The 14,604-nt window shown below is 48.7% G+C and overlaps 1 protein-coding gene across 4 annotated transcripts in view; it reads left to right on the forward strand.

Annotated features, from left to right (window-relative positions):
• Positions 1 to 7: 7 nt before the first annotated feature.
• Agap3 (ArfGAP with GTPase domain, ankyrin repeat and PH domain 3) overlaps positions 8 to 14,604 on the forward strand; it is a 52,854-nt gene continuing 38,257 nt past the window's right edge. For 2 of the 4 annotated variants that reach the window (XM_028774623.1, XM_028774629.1), the window contains exon 1: positions 8 to 125. The gene's annotated coding sequence lies outside the window, so the exon portion shown is untranslated. Of the gene's footprint in view, positions 126 to 506; positions 538 to 14,604 lie in introns of those variants that run through there. The other 2 variants (XM_028774627.1, XM_028774624.1) reach the window with 2 other exon arrangements.

Genomic DNA, 14,604 nt, shown 5'->3' on the forward strand with positions numbered 1-14,604 from the left:
CCGGGCCGAGATCCAACGCTTCGAGTCGGTACACCCCAACATCTACGCCATCTACGACTTGATCGAGCGAATCGAGGATTTGGCGCTGCAAAACCAGATCCGGGAGCACGTCATCTCCATCGAGGGTGAGCGGAGCCGGGGTGCTGCGGGAGCTGAGGCGCGGTGGCCTTTGCAGCGCTGGCCGGTGGCAGGGAGGGGGGAGCGGCCTCCACGGCCCTATCCAGGCCCCTCTCTGGCGCTCAGGGGTCTTATGTAGCTGAGGTTCACGGTTTGCTGATCCCCGCTGCAGAGCCTTGGTCCAGGTTTTTCCATGTCTCATACAGGAACACTTTTTTTTAGGGGCGGTGGGTTCGGTCCTGTGCCAGTAAACACGCTTTTTTGTCTTTTGGGTTTTTTTTTTTTTAATTTTTTTTCTCTTCGTGACCTGAGATGTGAAGATGGTTGTCGCTCCAATGACTGATGCACTGAGTCGCCAAGGACCGGGAGGGCCTGGGGCCACATCTGGCTAGGCACAATCTGACCCGGTGGGTCTTGAAGGTGGGGCTAATGCTTGAGCTAATATAATAAGCTGCTGTCCTGGCCCAGCCCGGCAATAGGGATGGAAAACCAGAGCTTCGGGTTAGTGGATGGCAGCCTTCCTGGGCCTCTCTTGCAGGCTTTGGAGGGTGGCGCTCCCCGCGGCGCCCTCTCCCGACGCACACCCACCCCCACGCTTCTGCGGTCGGGCGGGCGCGGGCCTGACCTGGGCGCAGAACTGTGGAGCTGTGGCCGCGTGGGAGGCGCTGGATGGTCCCTCAGCGTTGCCAGTGCCCTCTAAACCCCAGGCATACATGCGGTTGTCAGGATGCTGACTGACCTCCAGGGAGGTCCGGCCTGGATCTAGGGGGACCGCAAACCCCTGGCCATATGCACTGCTCCTAATAATGTTCCTTCCTGTGGGCACTTGGGCCTTGAACTCTGATAGCTGAAGGGCACGTTAATTGGAGGCACACTGCTAGCAAGAAGCCCCGCGACCTTCGCTGTAGTGGAGGCTGGCTGGCAGTAGCAACAGGCACCCCAGTGGCAGTGTTGACCTTCTAGCAAGCTTGGACAGATGGGCCTCGCCCTGGTCCATCTGCTTCCTTTTCCAACTCTGCTTGAAGGGGGACGCCCACCAGCAGGTGGTGGGTTCTGCCTTAGTGGCAATGCAGGGAGAGCCAAGGCCAGTTGCTGCCGACATGGAGTTGGGAAGGGCATGCCCACTCTTTGGGACCTTCAATTTAGATCCTGTTCCCATCTTGTGTGAGGCTTTGGAGCCCTCTGTACTTGAACAGCCCTGTCTTGCTTTTTTGAGGTACCCAGAGCTGATGAGTCTCCGATCTTTTGTGAGTAGAGCCCCCCTCCACCTTCAGATCTGGACCCTTTTGTTGGAACATTCCCAGCTGTCTTCCTTTTGATCTTTTCCCAGCCTGTTTTTCTTCTCTTTCCTTTCAAGGCAGAGTTCCCTGTGAACTAATTAGGTGACAGAAAAAAAAAAACCTCATTAACATGGATTTGAGTAAATGGTTTGGAGTCACTGCTGGGGATTGGGAGGTAGCTTTTTCGTGAGCCCAGGGTCTTCAGAAGAGATGAGGTTTGTCAGAAGAGATGAGGTGGTTTTTTTTTTTTTCCCTCCTCAGAGAGGGTGAGGCCAGAAGACAGAAGAGACTGTTCTCTGAGCTTCCCTGTTCCTAGAGGAAGTATGTAGTTCCTCATCAACTCCCAAGATGATTTCCCCAGTCTTTTTAGGTGGATGAAACAACTTGCTGGACAGCCACCAGAGAGAGAGAGAGAGAGAGAGAGAGAGAGAGAGAGAGAGAGAGAGAGAGAGGGAGAGAATGAATGAATATGTGTGTGTGTGTGTTGGGGGATCAGCTGTCCAGAGACTTTCAAGAGTAGGGAGAAGACAGGCTGAGCAGGCCCTACACCTAATTCCTGTTTATTAGTGTTATTAGCAGCCTAAGTCATCCCTACTCACATACTAGATTGGGCATCTTCTGTGCAAGTCATGGTCCCAGGAAGTACTTGGTTTGGTTTTGATCTCTGTCTGAAGTGGAACATGGAAAGCAGGGCTTCCTAGAACCCTCCCCCAGACCAACTTCCCTCTGAGGTTTGGAAGTACCCTACCATTCCATCTGCTTAGCCTGGAAGCTTTGTATCACCATCATGAAATCCTGGGTCTTATGATCATTGTCACCAGACTTGACCCAGCTGTTCCCATTCACGAACATCCCTCAGCTCTGCTGTCCCCACCCTGTCCCTGTCCCTGTCCCTTCTATCTGGGAAAGCCTCTAAGTGCCTTCTCTCACCTTCCCCTCCCAGGCCTTTCCTGGGAACTCTTTTTTTTTTTTTTACCTCCACCCTACTGGCTTTCACACTTCTGTCGACTCAACTTTTCCGCTGTAGGCAGACTAAAAAATAAAATGAAAATAAAAAATAAGGTTAAACCTAACCAACCAGACTCCTTCTCCAGTGTTCATCCCTGTGTGCTTCCTGCAGTAGGATTCTCCATCTGCCTAACCATATTGACCTGTTCTACAAGGCAGTGTTCCCACTTTGCCCAGAGAAAGGTGATGGCAGCATTTTGGTCTTTATGTTTGGACTGAGCCCCCTAAGCCCAGCAGATGTAGCAGGTTACATGCACACAGAGTTGCCAGGAGCCTGTGCCTCAAGGGGCTGAGCTTCCTTCTGCAGGGGACTAACATTTCACCTTCCTTCAGTTAATCTCTGGTGAAGGGCTTATTCTGTTTTATCAAAAGGTGACTGCCAGAACCACTTAAAACACTGAAATTCCTTTCCTACTTAAGAGAGAACACCTGCCCAGCACTCAGCCCCAGGGAATGAAAGAAACACCACCAGGGCCTGGAGGATAGATTATGTGCAGGACCTCTCCTCTGACTCACTCAGCCCCAGTGGGAAACTGACCCTCAGAAATGGAAGGGACCAGTGTGAACCAGCCTCTCTCCTTCCCAAGGAAAAGTCTCCTGGTTGTGGCTGGGGCTGTGTCCTAGAAAGAAGAATGCACAGACACCAGGGTTTCGGTTGATGGCAGTGAGTGGGGGAAGGGACACTCAGGGTAGCCCTGGCTGTCCAGGAGCCCATAGAAGGTGTTGGGGGGGGAGCAGCTCAAGGGGTCTCTTCATGTGGGGCTGAGCAGGTGTATGTCTGTGGGGGATGGAGCAGCGGGGCCTGCAGTCCAGCTCAGTTTCCGGTTTGGGTTCTGGGCCTGGAAGTGGACAGTTGCCTATGTGTGCGTGCCATATGGCTATTATTGTGTATGCAGGAACCCAGCCTTGTGTGCTGCATGAAACCCCTTTGTTTTTCCCTGGAGTTTGTGTTTCCTAAGAGAGGGGGGAGTTCCTTCAAGCATCCTGCTCTCCCTAGATTGTTCTCAGCCTCATTCATGCAGTTCCCATTCCGCCTGCCTTCTTACCCAGGCTTCGGGTTAAGGGATATCCCAGAGGAACTGGAAGGAAGAGATACGGGCTTCTTCCTGTTTGGTTCAGGCCAAGAAGGGGCCAGGTGTTTTGGGGAAGCCAGAGGGAGCAGCAGGAAAAGGGTTCCAGCCACATTCCCTGCCTGACCAGCCTGAAGTTAATGTTATGGCTGAATTTCCCCATTGTTCTGAGATTTCTCTTGCCATATCCCCGCCATAAGGAAAAGACGTGGAAGACCCTGAACTCCGGACTTTGGTGATTGTTCAGGGTAGTCTCCACCCTGGGCAGGATTCTTGCTACAGGAGAAGGTGTCTTGTGCAGTGCCCAAGCTAGGCTTTTCCCAGCGGCCCTAACTTGTAGGTCAGGAATGGGTTGGAGCCTGTCACTCTGTGATTCCTACAGTTAGCTATTTCAGTAGAGAGAGGGTCTATTGGGGGCATGGCTGCTTATATAGGGCTTTTCACACAAGGGTTCTAGGAATTCTGAGAAAGGATACCCGTGTGGAGTGCTGGTAGGCAGCAAAAAGTGTGTTTGTTCCCAATTCATCTCTTTAACTCCTACTAGGTGGCCCAGTTGCATCTGGGACCTCAGAACACAAGAGAACAAAGGGGAGGGAGGGAGGAGAGACACAGTAAGGGCTGGCCCAGCCACCCTGGTGGATGGCACAGCGGGCAGGAGGTATCAGAGGGCACCTGGAGTGGTAGTAATGAAAATGGCTTTTCTGAAACCAGGGTAAACCTGGGAGAAAGGACAAGTGGAGGCCATACTTTCAGACTATGACCTCAGGAAAACCTCCCTCATGGCTCCCACATTGGCTCTAGGGTCAGTGCCTGTTTTACCTCTCTCATCAGGGAAGCAGACTGCCCCTAAGTACCACCTGCTGTTACTTCCCAAGTGTGAGCTGGGTGTGCTTGTTGGAGGGTTTCCCACCCACAGGGGACAGGACTGTGTTAGGAGTGGTCTGAAAGCCGGGTGGTGGTGGCACACACCTTTAATCCCAGCACTTGGGAGGCAGAGGCAGGAGGATTTCTGAGTTCGAGGCCAGCCTGGTCTACAGAGTGAGTTCCAGGACAGCCAGGGCTACACAGAGAAACCCTGTCGAAAAACCAAAAAAAAAAAAAAAAAAGGAGTGGTCTGAAAACATACATGTCAGGGTATATAGCATGTGAGTCTCTGTGCCTAGTCTCTGTTTATAGGGTCCCTCCCTGGGGAGGGACATTTGTTAATTGAAAAAGTCTTTCATACAGTATATTTTGGTCATATTTTACCCCCTTTTCCTATTTCTCCCAAATCTTCTCCACCTCCCTACCCACTCAACTTTATGTTCTTTTCCTTGCCTCTTTAAAAAAAAAAAAATCAAGGAACAATACAATACAATACAACAACATTAACTAAAATATACAAGTAAAAGATCAATAAGAAAATAATTCCCAGCCGGGCAGTGGTGGCACACGCCTTTAATCCCAGCACTTGGGAGGCAGAGGCAGGTGGATTTCTGAGTTCGAGGCCAGCCTGGTCTACAGAGTGGGTTCCAGGACTGTCAGGGCTACACAGAGAAACCCTGTCTTGAAAAATAAAAAAATTAAAAAATTAAAAAATTAAAAAAAATTAAAAAAAAGAAAGAAAAAGAGATCTCAAGAAACCCTGGGAGTTGATGCTTCCTTCTTTAGGTGGCCCGAGAGGGTTTAGGCAAGATTATGGAGTGACCTGCATGAGAATAAGTCCTTTGACATGTGCCTCTGAGTCCTTGGCCAGCTGTTAGCACATGTCATGTTGGCCCCGGTGCAGGGGAGCTCTGACCTTGTTAGGCAGGTTTCACTAGGGAAGATGGGTTCTTGGGGAGACAGATGCCTTCCTGCTCCTCATCACTTGAACGTCAACCTATATTGCCACACTCTCTGATGTTAGTTTAATCCTGGCGATTTGCCCTGGGGTGGGTAGGACATGAAGATGATCAGATGAGGTGGTTATGTGAGCAGACAGACGGACAGGGCGGCTGTGTGAGCAGACAGACAGGCGCCTGTGCTGCCTCCCAGCTCCTCTCCATGCTCCTTGGTCTTCAGCTATGTCCTGAAGGCAAGACAAAGACTTCCTCAGTGTTGCAGAGCTCCCCCTGGTTTTCCCAAAGTGTCCTTTCAATTTAGCACATGAGACGGCCCTACTACAAACCACAGAGCCAGGACCTTTGTCTTGTGTTCCTGTTCCTCACTTGGGTGGTTTGGCCAGGTGGGCCCATGGTTGTCCACAAAGATGACTCCAAGGGAAGTGTTTGAGATGCAAACTGCCCTGGAGTCTGAACTTGTAGATGATAGCGTACAGTGAGTCAGGCCTCCTTGTCCCTGGTGTAGCCCTGGTTACTTGAGTCCCCACCTGAAGCATGGCACTTGAAGGTATAGCTTCTACTCACCCAAGTACATGGAGAATAGCATACATGAAGAGGTGCTTGCCCTAGAAACATGATAAAATGTGTTCTTTTAAAAAAAAAAATCTCATGTGAGGGCTGGAGTGATGGCTCAGTGGTTTAGAGCACTGGCTGCTCCTCCAGAGGTCCCAAGTTCAGTTCCCAGCACTCACATGGTTGCTGACAACATTCTGTCACTCCTCTTCCAGGGGATTTGACACCCTCACACTGACATACATGTAGACAAAACTCTGACGCAGGTAAAAATAAGAAAAACAAATAAACCATTTAAAAATTCTTATTTGAGTTGCCATAATGGTGCACACCTTTAATTCCAGAACTTGGGAGGCAGAGGCAGGTAGATCTATGTGAATTTGAGGCCAACCTGTGTAGAGAGAATCTCTTGTGAACTGTATGGAAGCATCATATGTCAATAAAAAAGCCTATGGCCAATGAGCTGAGGCAGGAAATAGGAGGTTGGAGTTCCAGCAGAGAGACAGAAAGAGGGAGATGGAGAGAGAGAAGGAGATGGAGAGAGGGAGGGAGGGAAGGAAGGAGACAGAGAGAGAAAAAAAGATAGGTAATAGATTCTGGTAAAGAGTCAGGCAAGAGAGATTTGCCCCATGCTGAAGGAGACAGTAGCATGAAACTGAGGAGAGGTAAACCAATCACGTAGTAGAGCTTAGAATAGAATAAATGTGTAATTAAGTTATAAACTAGTTGGGAAACAAACTAATGGCTACAAGCCTGTAGGGAGTTTAGCCAGCCAAACCTTCATACTGAGACCCTATCTCAAAGTAAATAAATACTAAGCCTCATTTGAAGGGCTGAAGAAATGTCTCAGTAGTTGAGAGCACTCAGTGCTCCTGTAGAGGAACTGGGTTAAGTTCCCAGCTTCCACAGTTCTGGTATCTGTGATCTGGTACACTCACCCCCACCCCACCCCGGAGGCATCAGACATGCGCACGACACACACATGTGCATGCAGGCTGTTTTAGTTAGGTTTCTGTTGCTCTGATAAACACCACAACCAAAAGCAACTTGGCGAGGAAACAGTTTATTTTACTGTGCAGCTTATATCCCATCTGGAAGGGAGGTGAGAACCGTTACCAAAGGCAGGAATCTGGAAGTAAGAGCTGAAGCAGAGATCGTGGAGAGAGGACTGATGTTTGGCATCCTCCGGTGCTGATGTTTACCTGCCTTTCCTCCCCCCCCCCCCCCCCCTGTTTTTGTTTTCGTGACAGGGTTTTTCTGTGTAACCCTGGCTGTCCTGAAACTTGCTCTGTAGATCAGACTGGCCTCAAATTTAAGAGATCTGCCCGCCTTTTCTGAATCAAAGGTGTGCGCTGCCACTGCCACCACCACTACTGCCACCACAGCCTCAGCTACCTTTCTTATACCTCCCAGGACCATCTGCCCAGGGTTGGAACCACCTACACTGGACTGTGAATCAAAAAAAAAAAAAATGTACCACATGCTTATCCCCAGGCCAATCTGATGGGGACATTATCAATTGAGGTTCCTGATCCTCAGGTGAATTTAGGTTATTCACAGAGTAACTGTCCAGCACACAGGTCAAATACTCACATAACAAAAATCTTTTTTAAAAAAATCTCATTTTAGCCGGGTGGTGGTGGTGCACGCCTTTAATCCCAGCACTTGGGAGGCAGAGGCAGGCGGATTTCTGAGTTCGAGGCTAGCCTGGTCTACAGAGTGAGTTCCAGGACAGCCAGGGCTACACAGAGAAACCCTGTCTCAAAAAAAAACCAAAAAAAAAAATCTCATTTTAATACATGCTTATGTGCTGAAAGTGTGTGTTTGTTATACCAACTCCTATAACAAAGGAGATTTAACCGTGTTTGTCCTGCCTTCCTACCTGAAGTTGCTGTCAGGAGAATCTGCCATGCTTCCGTCTAGCCTCTTTCCACTGTGTGAATTTTTGGTGGATTTTTGTACTGCTTTGCTGGTGTTTACAACAAGGATAGAATGTTTTGGTTTGGTTTTGTGGATCTGTGCTCATGCATGCATGTGCACGTTAGTGTGTGTGCACTCACAGACTAAGGGTGTCAGCACAGAATGTCTTCCTCAGTTCATTTCTGACAGTTTTTGAAACGGAGTCTTTTAACTGAACCTGGCCTCACTGACTCAGCTAAACTGGCTGGCCAGCAAGTCCCAGGGCTTCTCCTGTCTATGTCTGTCTCTCCAGTGTTATGATTACCAGTGCATGCTACCATGCTCAGCCTTTCTGTGTGGATGCTAGAGATTGAATTCAGACCCTTGTGATGTGTTTCTTTGAGATGCACAGTGATCCTGGTGACCTGGAACCTGCTATGTGATGGGAGATGACCCTGAACTTCTGTTTCTCCTGCTTTTTCCTTCCCAAGTGTTGGGATTGTAGGTGTGCAACATGTGGGCTTTACACTTAAAAAAACAAAACTATTTATATGCATGAGTATCTTGCCTGCATGGGTGAGTGCACAATGTGTGCATGCCTGGTACCAGAGGAACTGGAATTATGAATAGCAATGAGCTGTCATGTGGGATCTGGGAACTGAACCCCAGTCCTCTGCAACAAGTGCTCTTAACCATTGAGCCATCTCTCCAGCCACCCTACCCAGCTTCTGTGCTTGGCTTTTGTTTTCTTTTGTGGCAGATGCTGCAGTGGGAGAAGGGGAGCCAGAGGTTCAGATACTGTAGCAAGAGTCATTTGTTAATTGGCAGTCCCTTGGGCGGAGAGTAAGGACGCTGGGTCCCGCGCTCCTTTTGCCCAGTTCAGCAGTTTAGGCAGTTTACTCCATGGCTCTGCCTATCCTCCAGAGTCATTTCGGGTATGTCCACCTAACAGCTGTACAGTTATAGTATTTCAGGATTGGCTCTCGGGACAGAGGTCCCAGCTGCCAAGTATGGGACTGAGGAGGAGGACTCTATGCTCAGCACAAAGCATAGAGTCCTGTGGCTGGTTAGGTGTCTCACTTTAGAGCTTACAAGGACCTCATCAGTGGAAAAGAGCCTGTGGGGGAAGGAGAGCTTCTCTGCCTCAGTTTACCCATTTGACATGTCTTAGTCTTGGCATGCTGAGGACAACGGGATCATACATGAGCTAGGCTGGTGTCTGGTACGTAGCCAGCCCATGTTGATAGCAGTCATTATTCCAGACAGCTGTGCAGAATCCTGTTTACAGTAAGGGCGCACTGTTTATTACCTAGTTGTGCATTTGTCTGATCATTTCCTTTGGCTGATTTCCCAGATGAAGATGGTGAGATACAGAGTTTGCACATTTTAGGGCCTCTGCCACCGTTCCAACTCCCAGGGGTAAAGTAGCCTTTTCCCTGCTCACTTCCCTGACAGATGAGAACAAAAACAACAAAAGATTAAATGTCGTTCCTTCTTTGCACCTGTATTTCTTTGAGTATGGCTTATTTAGTTTGCTACTTGATTGACTTTAGTACTAAGAATCATTAAAGTTTTGTTGGGCTGAGGGTAGAGAACTTGTGTATCAAATAGAGTCCTGGCTTTCTTTCTTCGCATAACACAGTGTGCATAACACACACACAACACAGAATATCATTTATTCTCATTTGATTTAATTCTGCTCCTTTGTGCAGGTTCCTTTGGTTCATTACTCCAGGATCTGTTCAGGCTTAAAATAAGTTTAATTTCTTTTTTTTTTTTTTTTTTGGTTTTTCGAGACAGGGTTTCTCTGTATAGCCCTGGCTGTCCTGGAACTCACTCTGTAGACCAGGCTGGCCTCGAACTCAGAAATCCGCCTGCCTCTGCCTCCCAAGTGCTGGGATTAAAGGCGTGCGCCACCACCGCCCGGCTTGGTTTAATTTCTCTTAGTATAAATTTTCCTTAATCGTTGGTTTCTGTGTTCCACGAGTCAGCCCCTTCACCCTGCACTGTTTTTGTCAGCACTTGGTCCATTGTGCTCTAAGCAGGGCCGACAGGAATGGCCTCTGATGTGTCTGAGGCCCTGTTCCTGACCATGGTGGTGCCTGGTGCTTTGTTTGACAGTGTTATTTTCTCTTTCCCCAGCTCCCCTCCTTGCCACAGGTGGGTACCACCCACAGCCCCTACCTCTTGCTTTTGAATCTGATGTAGCTGTGGCATTTGTGCCTAAGCCAAGATGAAGGGTGAGGGAAATCTAGACCCCTAAGGTCTTCCTGCTGTGCTCCTGCCAGGTAAGGCCTCAAAGGCTTAGCGTTTCTGGGACATCGAGTGTCACTCTGAGGAGACTTGCAAAGATTTGTCTGTTTTCCACTCCCAAATCCCTGCTGCCTGCCTCTTTTCTCAAGATTATTCTTGACTTTCTACATTGGGAGAAGTAGTCAAAGCCTGTAAGGAATGGAATTAAGAACCATGTTCTAGAGCTGCTGAGGCTGCTCAGTGTTTTAAAAGCACAGGTCTGAAGGGTTCTGCTCCTCAGAATCCACAGTAGAAGCCAACTCCTTAAAGTTGCTCTCTGACGCTCCTCAAAGAAGATACACCTGAGCTGGGCAGTGGTGGCGCACGCCTTTAATCCCAGCACTTGGGAGGCAGAGGCAGGTGGATTTCTGAGTTCGAGGCCAGCCTGGTCTACAGAGTGAGTTCCAGGACAGCCAGGGCTATACAGAGAAACCCTGTCTTGAAAAACCAAAAAAAAAAAAGAAAAAGAAGAAAATAGAAGATACACCTGGACACACACAAGCACACACACACACACACACACACACACACACACAAATAATAAGTAAGTGTTAGTCAGATGGCTCAACCAAGCCTGATAGCCCAAGTTTAATCTTTAGGATCTACATGATAGAACCAACGTTTGCAAGTCGCCCCCTGACCTCCACGTGTGTCCTGTGACTTAAATGTGCATGTGTTCGTGCATGTACACATATAAATTTATGTAAATGAATGAACAAATAACTAGAACTGTGTTCTGGAACTAGACTGAGCAGATTTGAATGTCATGGCTGTTCTTCTCTGCAGTGACCGTGGATGATTCCTTCAGCCTCTGTTGGATTCATCTTTGATAAGATGAGGGTGATTGGTTTATAGCGTAGTTTATGAGGCTTAAGTAAGTAAAAATAGATGAGGAAAGGAGGAGCCAGGAGGCCTCTGTGGCACCATGGGCTAGCGGGTCACTGGTCTTGGCAAGAGTGCCAAAGGGGAGGACCAAATGAGAGTCTCAGGGTATATGCTCCCCATTCTGCCAGGCAGTTTTCAGGGGTAGCCCAGTAGGGACAAGGTTCCACTGATGGGTTCAGACCCAGGAGCCATGGATAATCTGGCTCTCTTGTATGTACCTGAAGCACTTGCTTTTTCTGGTTTTACCTCTAGATGGAAGCTTCTTTAATTCAGTAATGTCAGGAAGGCCTCTGAGGCTGTCCTCAGACTGAGGATGACCTTGACGTCTGATCCTCCTGCCTCTACCTCCCAGGTACTGAGATACAGATGTACACCCACGAAAACAGTACCTTGTTTTTGTGGGGCTAGATATTGAGCTCAAGGCTTTGTGCATGCTAAAAAAGTATTCTACCTAATGAGCTACATTCCTAGTTCTGAGTGCCCAGTAGAAAATGTGACTGATTTTCATGGTACAAGAAAACAATATGTCTTAGTTGCTTTTCTACTGCTGTGATAGAACACCATGCCCAAGACAACTTATAAATGGAAAGTTTATTTGGACTTATCCAGAGGATAAGAGTCCCTCATGGTGGGCTGGAGGGATGGCTCAGCGGTTAAGAGACTGGACTGTTCTTCCAGAGGTCCTGAGTTCAATTCCCAGCAACCACATGGTGGCTCACAACCATCTGTAATGGGGATCTGATGCCCTCTTCTGGTATGTCTGAAGATAACAACAGTATACTCACATACATGAAATAAATAAATCTTTAAAAAAAAAAAAAAAAAAGAGTCCCTCATGGTGGGAGGCATGGCTGCAGGAAGCTGGGAGCTCACATCTGCAAACCCAGGCACAGAGCAGGGAGGGTCTGGAGTAGAGGATGTATGATGTCAGAGCCCACCCCAGTGATACACTCTCCCCAGACATTGGAGAAACGGACTCCTTGGAATTACAGGACGTTGTGAGCTGCTCCATGTGAGATTCAGGACTTCTGGGAGAGCAGCAAATGCTATTAAAACCACTAAGCTATTTTTCTAGCTCCTAATAAGCATTTTTACTTTCTTTTATGTTGGGAGGACAACACAGGGTCTCCCTATCTTACTGTTGACGGCCTCAACCACACAGCTCACATAGCCTTCCTGCCTCAATCTTACAAGGGCTTGGAATCACAAGCAGGTGCTACCATGTCCCAGCTAATAAATATTTATTTACTGAGCACCCACCAAGGTGACAAGTGACAAATACATCCACTTAAAAACATTACATATACCCAGTAGGGGTTTTTTTATACTATTTATTTGTGTGTGCGTGTGTGTGGACATGCAGAAATAAGAGAACAGCTTTGGGAATCAGTTCTTTGTCTCCATCATGTGGACTGTGGATGTCATTCAGGTCATCCTACTTGGTTACAAACACCTTTACCTCTTCTGAGCCATCTCGCCACTCCCCTTCCCCCCTCTCACTTTTGTTTAACACTGTAAATCTTCTGAAAGCCTATAAGTATGACTTGTCTCTCACTGGTTCTCCCCAGCCTCAGTGATAAAGGACAGAGTACTGAGCCAGGGAAAGGAGTGTCTCAGAATGCTGCATCAGTAAATGCAGATGCTACAGTTGACTCCTCTTGTGCCTATACCGGAACCCAGAAACTAACAGGGAGCCTGTGGACGAGTTAGACCTGTTGTCCTTGGCCATGTATGACACTCCATGACATCCCAAGCCTTCTTCAGTCCATGTTGACGAGACCTGAAGTGATCATCTTGTTAAGAACTTACTCTCGCCGTCTTTTTCACTGTTAGGGGGAGATGCTGTCCTGGGCCTGTTTAACATCCTCAGCATATCTGGTCCAGAGTCTAGAGCCAACTTCCTACCAGACCTAGCAGGCCAGAAGATTCTTGGTGCATCCACTTCTGGGACTTAAGCCCTTAGAACCCATCAGAAACAAGACAGGCCACTGCCCTTTTATGCATGCGAGTAGTTCTCTGAGTGGCCGCACCTTAGTCCCTGTGCGCTGTTAGAAGGAGCCTGGCGCTGTCCAGCATCAGAGCTCCACCTCCAAATCAGCCTTCAGTTTTCTCACCCAGCCCCTCACGCACATTAACACATTGCCTTAGCACATTTGCTTGCTGTGGGTCCCACACATTTTTGCTCCTTCTGGCAGCCCCTTACCCAGCTGGGTTCACTTTGCCCACGATAGCCCCTGTCTCCTCAAATACAGCAGTAACCTTCCCCATTCTCATTCTCAGTGATCCGGAGCAGCTGTTGCTGTTCCTAGCTGGCATGTGTTATGTGCTTGTGTCTGTTTTACTTCCTGGTGGAGCCTGAGCCCTGTGCCTATGGCAGAGCTGCCCAGGCCACACCCAGCTTCCTCGACTAGTACCTTGCCTGATGGTGATGAGTGCTTGAACCTCCAAGGAACCTTTCTGATTCCACGTTAGATCAGAAAAGCCTGTGTCTCCTGAGCCTGCTCCTGGGCCACAGCTGAGGAGAGGCCTTCGAGATCAAGGGCCAGGACCGCTCTGGAGTAGTGGAGAGAGCTCCCCTGGGCCAGCTGCAGCCGGGGCAGTGAGCAAGGGTTTTTTCCAGGCTACCAGGTCAAGAACCTGTACATCACTCTTTTCTATTGGCTGGAGGCAGAGAGGCCATTTATGGTGGTCTATGTGCTCTGCTGAAACAGCAGATCTTCTGACTCATGCCCTCTCTGTGGTAAGAGTGACAGAATAGCCAGTCATAGAGCTTTTTGTTTTTGTTTTGTTTTGTTTGAGACAAAGTTTCTACATAGCCCTGGCTGTCTCGAAACTCACTGTGTAGACCAGGCTGGCTTCAGACTCGCAGAGATCTGTCTGCCCCTGCCTCAAAGGTATTCACCCCGCCATGATTGGCCATTCGTGAGTTTTTGACATCTTAGGCAGGACCAGATGGCTAGGGAAAGATAGTACTCTGAGTGTCCTCTAAGGGGTCAGAACTGGGACTTGGAAATAACAAGAGCCCTGCTTTTGAGCTCAGGCCAACCCAGGCCTTAGAGTGGTACTGGGAGGAAAGCTTGTAGGAAGCAGGGGGCTGTCCTTGTTTGGCCCCTCCCTAGCCACATGGAGATGAGTAAGAACCTAGGAGCTCAGGGGCTCAGGTGACCATGGAGCTATCAAGAGAAAGAAGGAAGCTTACAGAATAGAATGGTCTGATCTTTCTGTGTGAGGTGGAGACAGTGCAATCCACAAAGACCCTCTGAGTATATGAGTATCAGATGAGGAGGGGACTGACCACCATGGCATCAGTTCAGGGAAGTGGAGTAGAGACCAGGCCCAGACTCAAGTCCTGGTTACACATGCACCCTCATATCTCTGAGGACAGCACGGGGCTATCTCAAGTATGTGCTGGCATCTTCCTTTCTCTGGACTGTGAGATCTGCTTTGAAGTATCTTAGGCCTGCTGATGGGGATACATCTCATGGGCCTTGTTAAGCAATGGACCTTGATGGTGTTTGGAGTAGGATAGGGAGAAAAACTGACCTCTTCCTTATAGTGGGGCCTAAAATAGGGCCAGATTCAGGAGGGTGGGGACAGCATCTCTGGGAACTTGGCAGAGGATCACTTCCTGGATACTGTTTGACTGCCTAGCCCCTTTCTGCCTGGGAAGCTGGGGTG

The sequence above is a fragment of the Grammomys surdaster genome, unplaced genomic scaffold, assembly GCF_004785775.1.
Source record: "Grammomys surdaster isolate TR1022 unplaced genomic scaffold, NIH_TR_1.0 242, whole genome shotgun sequence".
Taxonomy (NCBI): Eukaryota; Metazoa; Chordata; class Mammalia; order Rodentia; family Muridae; genus Grammomys; species Grammomys surdaster.